We start from the raw sequence: 13396 nt of genomic DNA, 5'->3' as shown, positions 1-13396 counted from the left end.
TGTGGTATCTGTTATAATGTCTCCTTTTTCACTTCTGATTCTATGTGTTTGGATTTTCTCTTTTTCTGTCAGATAATCTAGTTCATGGTTTTCTATTTTCTTTATATTTTCAACAAGCCAGCTTTTTTTGCTGATCCTTTGTATTCTTTTTAGTCTCTTTTATGTTTAGTTCTGCTATGATCTTTATTATTTTTTTCCTTCACTAACTTTGGGCTTGGTTTGTTCTTGCTTTTCTAGTTTTTATGAACTGCATAATTAGGCTGTTTATTTGAAATCCTTCTACTTTTTGATTGAAGTGTTTATTGCTATAAATGTCTCTCCTCATACTGCTTTTGCTGTATTCTATACGTTTTGGTATGTTGTGTCTCCATTTTTGCTTGTTTCAAAATTCTGGTGATTTTCTTCTCAATCTATTCATGAACCCGATAGTTGTTCACGATCATGTTATTTAATTTCCATGTATTTTTGCAGTTTTCAAAATTTCTCTTATTTTTGATTTCTGGTTTTGTTTCATTGTGGTCTAAAGAGATTTTTTAAAATTATTTTTAAAATATTTGTTGACACTTGTTTTGTGTCTCAACATAAGGTCTATCCTGGATAATGTTTCATGTGCTATAAGAAGAATATGTATTCTGTAGCTGATGGATCAAATGTTCTGTAAATGTCTACTAGGTCCATGTAGGCTATAGTTCAGATTAATTCCAATGTTTCTTTGTTGATTTTTTTTTGTCTAGATGATCTCCCCAATGCTGAGTAGAAATAGGGTATTGAAGTTCCAAACTATTATCTTATTTGAGTTTATCTCTCCCTTTCAATCTAATAATATTTGCTTTATATATCCAAGTGCCATAGTTTTTAGTGCATATGTATTTATAATTGTTTTGTTCTCTTTTGGAATTGATCCCTATATCATTATATAATGACTTTCTTTGCCTCTTTTATGATTTTTGCCTAAGATTATGTTATGGTTTGGCTGTGCCCCCACCCAAATCTCATCTTGAATTATAGCTCCCATGATTCCCACATGTTGTGGGAGGGACCTGGTGGGAGATAATTGAATCATGGGGGTGGTTCCCCCATACTGTTATCATGGTAGTGAATAAGTCTCACAAGATCTGACGGTTTTTTAAGGGGTTTCTCTTTTTGCTTGGTTTTCATTCTCTCTTTGCCTCCCACCATGTAAGATGTGGCTTTTGCCTCCCATTATAATTGTGAGGCCTCCCCACCCATGTGGAACTGTGAGTCCATTAAACCTCTTTTTCCTTATAAATTACCCAGTCTCAGTTATGTCTTTATCAGCAGTGTGAAAGCAGACTAATACAGATTATTTTGCCTGCCATAAGTATAGCTACATTTTTATGCTTACATGATTTTTTTTCTATCCTTTCACTTTCAGTCTGTGTGTTGTTACAGGTGAAGTGAGTTTCTTTTAGGCAGAATATAGTTGAGTTCTCTTTTATATATTTTTTAATCCATTCAGCCATTCTATAACATTTATTTGGCAAACATAAATGGTTAACATTCAAGGTTGTTATTGTTAGGTAAGAACTTACTCCTCTTATTTTTGTTAATTGTTTTCAGATTGTTTTGTACAGTTTGTTCCTTTGTTCCTTTTATTTTTTTATATTTATGATTTGGTGATTTTCTTTAGTGATAATATTTGTCTTCCTTTTTTCTTATTTGTATATCTTCTCTACCAGTGAGTTTTGTATTTTCATGAATTTTCATGATGGTAGATATTATCCTCTCACTGTTAGATGTAGGACTCATTTAAGCATTTCTTGCAGGTCAATCTAGTGTTGATAAATTCTCTCAGATTTTGATTATCTTGGAAAAACTTTATTTCTCCTTTTGAAGAATATCTCTGCTGGTTATTTTATTCTTCACTAACTTATTTTTTCTTTCATTACTTGAATATATCATTCCATTACATCCAGAACTTTAAGGTGTTTACTGAGAAATCTGCTGTTATTGTCATGGAGATTCTCTTAACCTTAGTTGGATGGTTTTTCTTGCCATTTTAAAAATTCTCTTTCTGTCTTTGACTATAATGTGCATCAGAGAATACCTTTGGGATTAAATCTGCTTGGAGATCTTTAAGCTTCTTGGATTTGGATGTCTATAATTCTTCAAAGACTTGGGAAGTTTTAGCTATTATTTCATTAAATAGATTTTCTATGCCTTTTCTCTACTCTTCTCCTTCTGGAACATACAAAACTTGAACATTTGTTTACTTGATGGCATGTGTCCTTTGTGTCACATAGACATTCTTCATTCTTTTTATTATTTTTGTTTTTTTGTTACCTGACTGTGCTGCTTCAAAAGACCTGTCTTCAATCAGACATTCTTTTTTTTCCTGCTTGACCTAATCTATTGTTAAAGCTTTCCTTTCTATTTTTTTGTTTCATTCTTTGAATTCTTCAGTTCCAGGATTTGTATTTGGTTCTTTTTTGTGATATCTCTTTGTTGAGTTTTTCATTCAGATTATAAATTGTTTTCCTGATACTTTTGTATTTTCTACTTGTGTTCTCGTGTATTTTACTGTTTCCTTAAGATTACTATTTTGAATTTATTTTTAGGCATTTCATCAATTCCTTTCATTTGGGGTATATTATTGGAGAATTATTATGTTCCTTTGAATGTGCTGTGTTTCATTGCTCTTTCATGTTTCTTCTCTCTTTATGTTGACAGAATATATCTGTGCATCTGGTGTAATGGTCACTTCTTCCAATTGTATTGAGTAGCTTTTGGAAAGAAAGATGTTTTCCTGTAGATGTTATATAGTGTGGACTGAGTAGGGTACATTGGCTTTGATTTTGTGTTAGTGCCATATTGTTTATTCAGTTGTAATAAATGTCAGTGGTGTCTGTGACTCAGTAACTTAAACTGAGGTTGTTCATGGAGTCTATTATAAGGCTTTGTTGGCAACAGGAGTACCAGTTGGGCTGGTCTTGAAACTCCTGCATGGTATATGCAGGCATTCGTGGTGGTAGTGAAACATTTGGTAGGTCTGTCCTTGAATCCCTGGGTGGGGCACATGGGTGCCAGCAATGGTGGCAGTGACCTAGGACAGCCTGCTTGAGGTAGAGTGTTTTAACAGAAATATATTGCTGCACGTAATGTGACATGTTAAAATGTGAATTCTAGCCAGGCGCGCTGGCTCATCCTGTAATCCCAGCACTTTGGGAGGCCGAGGCAGGCAAATCACAAGGTCAGGAGTTCAAAACCAGCCTGGCCAACATGGTGAAACCCCATCTCTACTAAAAAAATACAAAAATTAGCCAGGCATGTGGCGTGCACTGTAATCCCAGCTACTTGAGAGGATGAGGCTGGAGAATCCTTGAACCCAGGAGGCAGAGGTTGCAATGAGCCAAGATCACGCCACTACACACCAACCTGGGTGACACAGCAAGACTCCATCTCAAAAAAAAAAAAAAAAAAAAAGTGAATTCTACATAGACTGAGATAAGTCAAGAATGTGTAGAGCAATCTCTACAAAAGCCATTAAAAATAAACAAGTAACTAAAATTTTAATAGACAAATGAACATTGGAATTTTAATAAAATATTTACATAATTCAAGAAAGGTAGAATGGGAAAAACACAGTAACAGCAAACAGGTGACATAGATAGGAAACAGCAAAATGGTTAACCTAAATCAATTAACATCAATAAGCTTACCAGATATAAATGAAATAGTCATTGGATAAAAAAGCAAGATGTGACTGTATACTAGTGCCAAAAGATGGACTTTGAATATAAAGAGAGATTATTTGAAGGTAAAAGTATTGAGAAAAAGATATATCATACAAACAGCACAATAAAGCTGGAGTGATTATATCAGGCAAAATAGATTTCATGACAAGGAGTATTACCAGGTATAATGAATAAAGTAACTACAAAAAAAAGTTGAATTCACAAAGATTTAAACATTATAAATTTGCATGTACTTAATAATAGAGCTTCAAAGTGCATGAAACAGAAATTGACAAAACCAAATGGAGAAAAAGACAATCTACAAATAGAAATGGATATTTTAACACCTTGGTTCAGTATTTGGAAGAAAAAATCTAGGCAAAAATATCAATATAAACATAGAAGATGTGAAAATCATTAAAATCTACCTTAACCTTACCTAACTGAATTTATATTTTACTGCACACAACAGCGGGTTAAAGTCTTTTTAGGTGTGTCTGGAATATTCATCAAACATAGACTCTAAATTAAATTACAAAATACAAATGATTGAAATCTTACAGAATATAATCTCTGACAATGCAAGAATTAAATTAGAAATTAGTAACAATAAAGTATTTAGAAAAGCCCCCAATATCTGAAAATGAATAACATACCTCTAAATAGCTCATGGATCAAAGAAGAAACTACAAGGGAAATTAGAAATTATACTAAACTAAATGATAATGAAAACATATCAAAATTTGTGAGAAGCAGTTAAGATTATTAATACTTTTCTTGTTCTTTTCTCCTTAAACTTTAGGCAGAAGAAGGAGTAAAGAAAGCATAAATTCTGTATCTGTGTTTGGGTAAATATATTATATATTTGTTGGGTATGCCTGGCACAGAGATTTACTTGGAGTAAAGAGTGATGCCAGATACTTAAAGATTGCTTCCCACTTCGTGATTCTAATTTTATAAATATTTCTATCAATCTGTTGGTATCTGTCTTAACCAGCCGTCATGACAAAAGTCTCTGAACTACTCTACCAAGAGTGACACAGTCTCCATCAAGCTCTGGAGCCATGTAGTCATGGCAGAGCAAAGAGTATTTAGCTCAATGGGGATTGGAATTCAGCATTGTTACAAATGGACACAGTTCACACTGGGACACGATATCTCCTTGGATGTCTGGATAATCTCCACGTTCTTTGTTGCCCTCATAGCTGATACAGTCTAGGGATTCTGTCTCTTCTACATTTTCTCCCCTGTTAGAATGGAGGTCCTAAATCTAGTCAACTGACTGGAGCTAGTATTCTTCCTAGGCCAGGACAGCCCTTTCCTAAATGTAGGCAGATCAGGTCAAAATAATGATTATTGAAAATGATACAGAAAGATGAATAGAACTGTGCTTTCTTTGCTACCGTAGGGTATGAAAACATATTCTGTTCTCCCTTTTCCCTGTAATTCTACAAACATCTACTGTACACTTAAACAGAATCTGCAGATTTCTCCCCTGAAAGCCAGAGAAGTTTCTCTGCCACACACCAGCTCTTTCTCTTTGACACGTAAGAAGATGTATCCTTTCTTACCAACCACCAGAAACTGGGACACGCACACCACACCCGTGCCCTCCCACCTCCTTCCCAGGCTTTCCTTCTTCCACCTGAGTTGACACTTTTGCCCTTGAGAGATTCTCCTGATTACTCAAGACATTCCGTCCGCTTTTAGTACAGGCCACAGGTCCCATGGCAAGAGCATTTGTCTCTTAATATGTAGGAGTCTTTATACATTCCAGTCTCTAATGATGACAGGCTTGCAGTGGGCTGTTAATTCTTAATTTCTTATGGAAGTTTAAATTTTCTAAAGGCAATCTAGGCCTTGCAGCATCTCTTATGAATTCTATGACGCATGAAAAGTGCTCAAATATTATGCCAGCCCTCATGATTTCACAGTTCAATCTTTATCCCACCATTCTCACTTCACAAAATGCTTCCATCCACCAGAAACCCCATTTCTGTGAAGAAATAGAGAAATATATTTCCCCTCTACCTGGCACACTACGTATTTTAAGTGCCAACCACGCAATCTTCAAACCATTTTGGTAAGACATGCAGTGAGAGCATAGTTAGAGCTAAAGATTTTCCTTATTAAAAATTGCTGATTGCTTTTCCTTTCAGTATAAGAATGTGCACCTTATATACAAAGCCCTGCAATTTGAATGTAATTAAAACACATCCATTACCTCACACACATCCAATGACACACAAAAGTAGTTTAAATGGGCATATAGACCCCCAAAAGCCTTTCTAACATCGGTGGGAAGTATTTTCCTGTAATTATTTGATAGTGATCAGGGCCAAGAAAATTTCATGAAATAGCTGCTATTTCCATGATCAATAGGGTCATCTTCCTTGACACATTAAAAATAGCTAGTAGTAGGTAAAAACAACCCATGACAGATGAGATCGCAACTTCTTATATTTTGAAAGTGTTTGTTGTGTCACACTAGAAAGCTTTTTTTTTCTTTGCTATTTATCTCCAAAGCCCTGCCTTGAATTGTGACACTAACCACTGCATGTCAATTTGTAGCTCTTTCTTTATTCCTGACTTTACATTTTAGGCATTGTTGTGATTACGGCTTTATTGCCTATGAGCACAAATACCTAGGACTTTGGGGCCATAAAGCTGCCTTTGCAGCTTGTGCCTTTTCTGACAATCCAAAAAGGTGGCTTTTCCATATTTCCTTCATTTTCCTTGTCTGTGATATGAAAAAGGTTTGCAGCATGGCCAGATCAATTATGAGCAGAAACCCAAAAGCTGTTAGCTGAAAAAACAAACAAAAAATACCTTTGGTGAGGTATGATTTTTGGGCGAAGTTAAAGGCAGGAAGCTGGTAGAGCTCATAGGTTGTTTAGTGGATTAGTTGATAGCATGTAAATATTTAAAATGTTTATTTAAAACTACAGGTTTCTGGATTCTTTTGAAACATCAGAAGCTCTTGAAATAAAAAGTCTGGTCCTCAAGTGTCCACATTCAGTTGACTCTTCTGTTTAGGCTGGGGTCTCTCTGATTGACCACTCTGCACCTGGTCTGTCTCACTCATATATATTTCCTTTTAGCCACTGTGAGCAACTGTGTTTCAGATCCCTGGTCAATGACTTTGTTTCTCATCAAAACACCATTATCCTTGGGAACAATAACATATTAACTCGGCCTTATGAACCATTATACGTTAATATGAGTGTGTTTGTCTGATATTTTGGAAATTTTACCTAGTATTAACTCTGGCTAGAACTTGTTTGAAGATTCGACTTTAAGTCTTACAAACATGTATCACAATGATTTAAGTCCCCAGACACACATTTTCCAATAGGAAGGGGTTATTTTCATTGAAATATAAATGCTCTACTAAATATTGCCAAAGGAGGAATAGATGCCTTTGAATTGTCCTGAGAAATGCCCTCACTGCACCAGGTGATCATCCCAAGATATGATGCTGGAAATCACTAGGGTTCCTGTATGCCACTGAATTATATTCAGTAACAAAGCCACCCACCTCAGATGCCCAGGAACATCTCCCTTTTCTGTCAGTCATCTCTGATCATTTCTTTAGCAGGAAGAATATCAGTATCCCTCAATCTAACTTCTCAGTTGGGGTGAATTTTCTAAGATATTAAGAGACAGATGTGAAAGCTTTAGGTAATCTATGAAATTATTACATTATCATTCCTTACAACTTTATTCTGGTATTGCTATACTCCATGCTACCTGGCTAACAGTTTAATATTTTTATTGTATATTGTATTTTTATTACATGGCAAAACACACATAAGCTTTCTAGTCAGAAAGGTTTTAGTTTTACTCATGTTGCTGTCATTTCTTAGCTGCTTGACCTTAGGCAACTTGCCTAAACTTTCAAACTCTTAGCTGTAAAATGGATATAATACCACTAATGTTAGAGTAAAATGAGTTACATAAGATAATATACATGACAATATCTGACATATGCCTGGTACTTAGTAGTCATTTAATAAAAATTATTTTCTCCATTTGCCAACATCTGTTAAAAAGCATAGCTTCTGTCATTACATGCTTTCCAGCATGTCTTTGCTCCACTTATTTATACTGAAAATCAACATCTCCACTTCCATGTCTGTAAAGGTGCAGCTTCATTGATTCTTATGAAGTATTAATTGATAGGTTTATAGTTGCGAGATAACCCAACTTGAGCTTTAAATAATGAAAGGTACATGCTGGCTCAAACAGATGAAAACTTGAGGTAAGTTTTGACCAATGACGTAACTGATATGACCAGTGTCCAGTTTCTATGCCTCCATTCTTAAGACTGATACCACATGATTAACCCCCATCTCAGGCAAGCTTTACCCTCAAGGCCATAAATTGCTATCACCCATAGCAGAGACTATATGTGTCCTCATTTACATTCAATAAGAAATATAAACTTTTATTTTTCCCATAGCTCATATATAAATCTCAGAGTTGAGTCTCATTGACCTGCTTAACTTTAGCTGCATAATATTCCCTTAATAGTTGAGGAATTAGGATATGTGTACTGGTACAGTGAAATTTGGGTCTATTCCCGTTACTATAGTGGGTGATTTTTTTCATGCAAATATTATGTCTGGTTAAATTAAGGTTGTGATAGGAAGATGAAGGGGGAATATGTGCTGAGGAGGCTGGCAACAAATGGCTACAAAGCCAGATTGAACTGATTCACCGTTCGTGCCCATCTTAAAAGCACTTCCTTTCTAATATTGTGTATTCTACACCACACGCGGCCCTTTTCAGAATGTGGATGATACCTCCTTAATCAGAGTTCCTAGAACCTTGTCTCTCTTTTCTACCTGGTAACCTCTTCAACAGATGGGGGCCTCATGTAGTCACAGCCAGCAGCATTCAGATTTGGGCATAAGCTGTGAAAGTAGAATCTGGTGTTCCCATCCCTGGTCTGCCTCCCCTCAGTGTAGGATTAATCATTGTTCTAATGCTAGAGGACATAAGACTATCTTTCCCATATTGAAAGTAAAACATACTTAACAGTGTGCTTGGCATATAGAAAGTGCCTAATAAGTTAAATAATGGTTCTTCTTACAAAAATGAGGCTAGTCTTAGAGAATGTGTCTATAAAACATTTCCCAACTTCTCCCAGGCGAAGCCTCTGTCTCAAGTCTGCTCCTTTGTGCCTTACACAAGTACACAAAAATAAGTGTCTGCAATGTGAAAAGTGGCACATAATTACCATTTCCCCTGCAGAAAACTGTAAACCCTTAACAGCACAAATTTACCTATTTTTATTTCCACCAGACCAATTTAAAATGCTACCCTATAAGAAAAACTTCCTGCAGGCTAACATTTACTATAGATTGTATCATTAGTGCTTAGCCCAATTTTAGGTGTTGTTGGGTATTACCAAAATGGCACTGTCGAGAAGCTCTGGGTACTTTCTACTTAACAGAAATGTAGCTGAAGATATTGGAATACACAAAGGAAAGTAGGATTTTCATCGCTACGGGCATTCCTCAGGGAGGGAGATCACCGAGGCTAAGCCAGAGTAGATATCTTCACCCAAAGTAAAATTAGGTGAACCCTGAGATAGACCTGGCTTGAAGCTCTGGAAACAGAGCCTCGTCTAAAGGAAGAAGTCTGCTTGTAGTAATGGGAAAACTTGCACATATATTGGTATCTCTGTCCAGAGAGAAACAGAAAAGGCAGGTGTGTGGCTACTAGATATCAAGGCAAAGGATTACAACCAGAGAAATATAATGTATAAGAAAATTGGAAAGGATCACAGAGCTGACTACAGAGGATGACAGGCTTTACCTATTAAAATTACGAGCAGTGCCTCCTCTTGTGAGTCTCACTGACCTTCATATATTTTCCTTTTCACTATTTTTCTTTCATCAACATAACCTCAAATCAATATTATTATTTTTCTTCTTTGACCTCACTGCGGACCAGACTTTCCCTTGTGGCATCATTTCCTGCTTCTGGAAAATGAAAACAGACACATTTCTACATTTTTATATGATTTGTCCATAACATTGCTCCTGGCTTCTCCAATACTGCTATTTTAGCATCTGTAAGCATTTCGCTTCATCATTCTAAAAAAAACGAACAAAAAAAACCCAACAAACAAAAACACACTTCATGTCTTTCTAAACTATGCAGAGGTTATCGAGGTACAACAATGCTACATCTACTATGATTCTAATAAATTCTAAATTGAGAGTATGAAATCCAAAATGTCTCTTGCTGGTAGCCCATGCCATGCCAAAAAACAAAACAAAACAAAAAACCACTGGCTGTCTTTTGCTTCTCTTGACTACTTTCCAGATCCCCTCATGAAGTAAATTTGAATGAAAAGAAAGGATAAAAGGAACACTGTTCAACCATGGGCAATGCTGAGCAAGAGGCTGGGTTAGAAAAATGTGTAAATGGAAAATTGGTGGGGGGGATGATGACAACTTAAGCTGAAAATATTAAGAGTTCTTTCGTGTTATGCATATGCTTTTTCATGAACCTTCACATTTATGGATATTAAATAAAATATTCTCTGACATGTAAGTGTACCTCACAATGAATATACACTGTTCTCCATTTCATCCCATAAAGAATTAGCTATTTTTTTTTTTTCCCAGGAGTGCCTAAGGAAGATTTCAGATTGGGAGGTCATTCTTAGAAAAACAAATAATTTTGAGATTTCTTTTCTGGGGAAGGAGAAAGGGCTTTGACTTTTCATTTATAACCTCAAATATATTTTTTATCAATTATTTCCCTTCATTTTCCTTTACACTTCTATTTGAGGTGCCCAACCTTTAAGAGTCTTACTATTAAGGGAACTGATCTTTATAGAGGAGACTAGAGCTACCATAAAGCTGGTACTGATAATAAAAGTATGTCTTTGGCCATCTTTACTAAATTAACTCACAGGCGAGTTTTAGACAAGTCATATTTGTTTGTTGGATCTCAACATCATGCATAAAACAATTGGAAGTGGACTAGATGAAAAATAGTCCTTTTGCATTGTTGGTATAGTGATTTCCAAATACTTCCAAAAACCTTATATTTAGTATATACAATAAAACCCTTAGGGGTATATTTTAGCAGATGAGGGAACTGAGGCTCAAACAGGCTGAGCGGCATGAACAAGTTCACTCAGGACTGCAGAGTAGAGCAAGCATTTGAAGCCAGAGCTCTCGGGCTCTGCAAACCATGGCACTTTTATTAGGCTACAGTTATCAGCCCTGAGGTGGCAGAGGAGATGGCTATCCAGCCTTGAGATACTATCACTATATTCAGGTGAAGATTCTAATCTCCAAAAGAGCAGGTCAAAAACTTAAAAAAAGTATAGGTTTGTTGAATATCTGTTACATGCCAAGTACTATGATAGGAACTGAAGATGAGAGATATGTATTTATTTTTTAAAGAGAGAGAGAAAAGGTAACATTTCACTAACTTGAGGAACATGATAGCATCTGTTGAAAAAGGCAAAAAATATGGTAAAGCAAATTACAATGCAATATGTCAAATAATTGGATATTAGGACATTTGTCTCTCTTATCGCATAGTAATTAGCATTAAAAGGGAGTTGAGAGAAGAGACTTTGTTGATTAAATATTGCATTTCCTATCACTCCTAGTGCTTGGATATGCACTCCTCGTTGTTTAAAGGAAAGCTTACATTTTTGAAATAACTGTTACATAATAGACATTATCAACCACGTTGCAAATATATAAATATATTTAATTTTTAAAAGTTTACTTTCAATATTTAAAAGAACCTAAATCAAGAATCTCTGCGAGAAGAGACATACATGTGGTGAACAGCTCTGCAGAGCATCGTGGACTGGAAATCCACAGGAGGCCGTGGCAGCTACTTCATTTAATTTATAGCTAGTAAGTTGCCACAGAGCTTTGGAGGAAATGGAGAAACTCAAGTAAGCTAGACAGGCACTAGGTGAAGGTAATTCAGGCAATGGTTTAAAAGACAGATATTTTTATTATAATTAATAAAAATTAATGCATTTTTAGGAGATAGAATTAGCAATTGTAAATAACGAAGGTAAAAATTTAATAACTGAATGAAATTTAAAATTAATTGTTGATAGCCAAAAATCTTCCCTGCAAGAAGGTACATAGGTTAAGCTAAATTGGTTAGAATGATTCATTCTTTGAGTGGAGGAGTGTGAGCCTGAAAAGTCTCAGTGGGAGAATCCTGATATAGTTTACGTAGCTAGAAGCAGGTGCCTAAGAGTATAACAGAAACGGAACACTATTTCAGCAAGGGACTAGAGCAATCTTTTAGTCAAGTCCTATTCGAACCATCTGTATTAAATGAATATTTTTTCTAAAATTTGAACAAAAGATTATTTGTAAAATTTCTAATCCATTGTAGATCAATATTTTGCAAAATTCAATAAAAATAGAAAAATAAAAGACCTACACAATATAAACTTAACTTTAAAAAATATGTTGCTTGGCAAATATAAAAGTATATTGTTTAATTGTTACACGTTTCCTAAATTCTTATTCTTTAATTTCTACATTTAAGTAACCAAGAATCAATAATGGTTTGCAGATTACTAGATTATTTTTGGAGAAGTCCACCCACATTGTATTAGTTAAGATAAAATTAGCTAAGATAAGTAAACTCCCAAATATGCAAAGGCTCAAACACAATAGAGGTTTATTTCTTGTGAAAGAGTCTTAGGTGGCTATCCTTAATGCAATAGTGCAGCAATGAGTTTCTTGACCATACAACTTTCCCAGGCCTTGCGTGCCAAACATGCATCTTAATCCAGACACAAAAGAGAGACAGGAGGTATGCAGAGGCACCTGCCTTTTAAAATGCTTAGGCCTAAAAGCAACATACATCCCTTCTACTCATATTGGTGAGAATTATGCATGTGATCAAGCATAGATACAGGGAGTTTGGGCAATATAATTCGTGACTGTACAGACACCTCCCAGTAGTTACTCTATATTATTGTAGAGGAAGCACGAACTTGGGTGGACAGCCAACTCTCTCTAGCTTGCCTCATCAAAAACAAATCATTGTTTTGGCTTCCATGTGTCTTTTGTTATGAGAGTAATAACAAGAACAAAAATGATTATAATAATGTCAGATTAAATAGTCAATATTTATTCAGAAACTTCACTATACCAGATATAGAAGTATGGACTTTTAGTCATGATTTTATTTTAAATAGATAAATTGGCATTTCCATTATTAGTAAGGATTTGTAAAAGGTATTTTGAGTTGACTGCCTCTGGGTAGGCTAATAGGAGGGACTTCTATATTTTTGTGGCTGAAGGCAGGATTTTAGGAGAAAAATGCCTCATAGAAGAGTATATATATCTTTCCCTTGTATCACTGCTTTCTACTGTGAATATATCAATAGAGACACAGAATTTTAAACATATACCAGACGTTATAGAGGAAGATGCTCTGGCTTATATAGTATTTGGGATTGGTGAGATAATGAGTCAAAATAGTATTGTTTTTCTTCCCACTTTGGCTGGGAAATTTATAAGACAACGAGAACTCTCTTCCAACATATTTTGGCTGATATTCCTTTTGATTGTGTATCAACGTCTCAGGCAGCATGGGGCACTGGGAAAACTTCCATAGTTAGCAAGGCAACAAGTCATTTGGTCAGACTGGAAAATAATATCCTGTGGTTTCTAAGGAAATTTTTA

This window comes from Hylobates moloch, unplaced genomic scaffold (assembly GCF_009828535.3).
Source record: "Hylobates moloch isolate HMO894 unplaced genomic scaffold, HMol_V3 SCAFFOLD_6, whole genome shotgun sequence".
Taxonomy (NCBI): Eukaryota; Metazoa; Chordata; class Mammalia; order Primates; family Hylobatidae; genus Hylobates; species Hylobates moloch.
The sequence above is the reverse complement of the archived record's forward strand: the minus strand, read 5'-3'. Positions refer to the sequence as shown.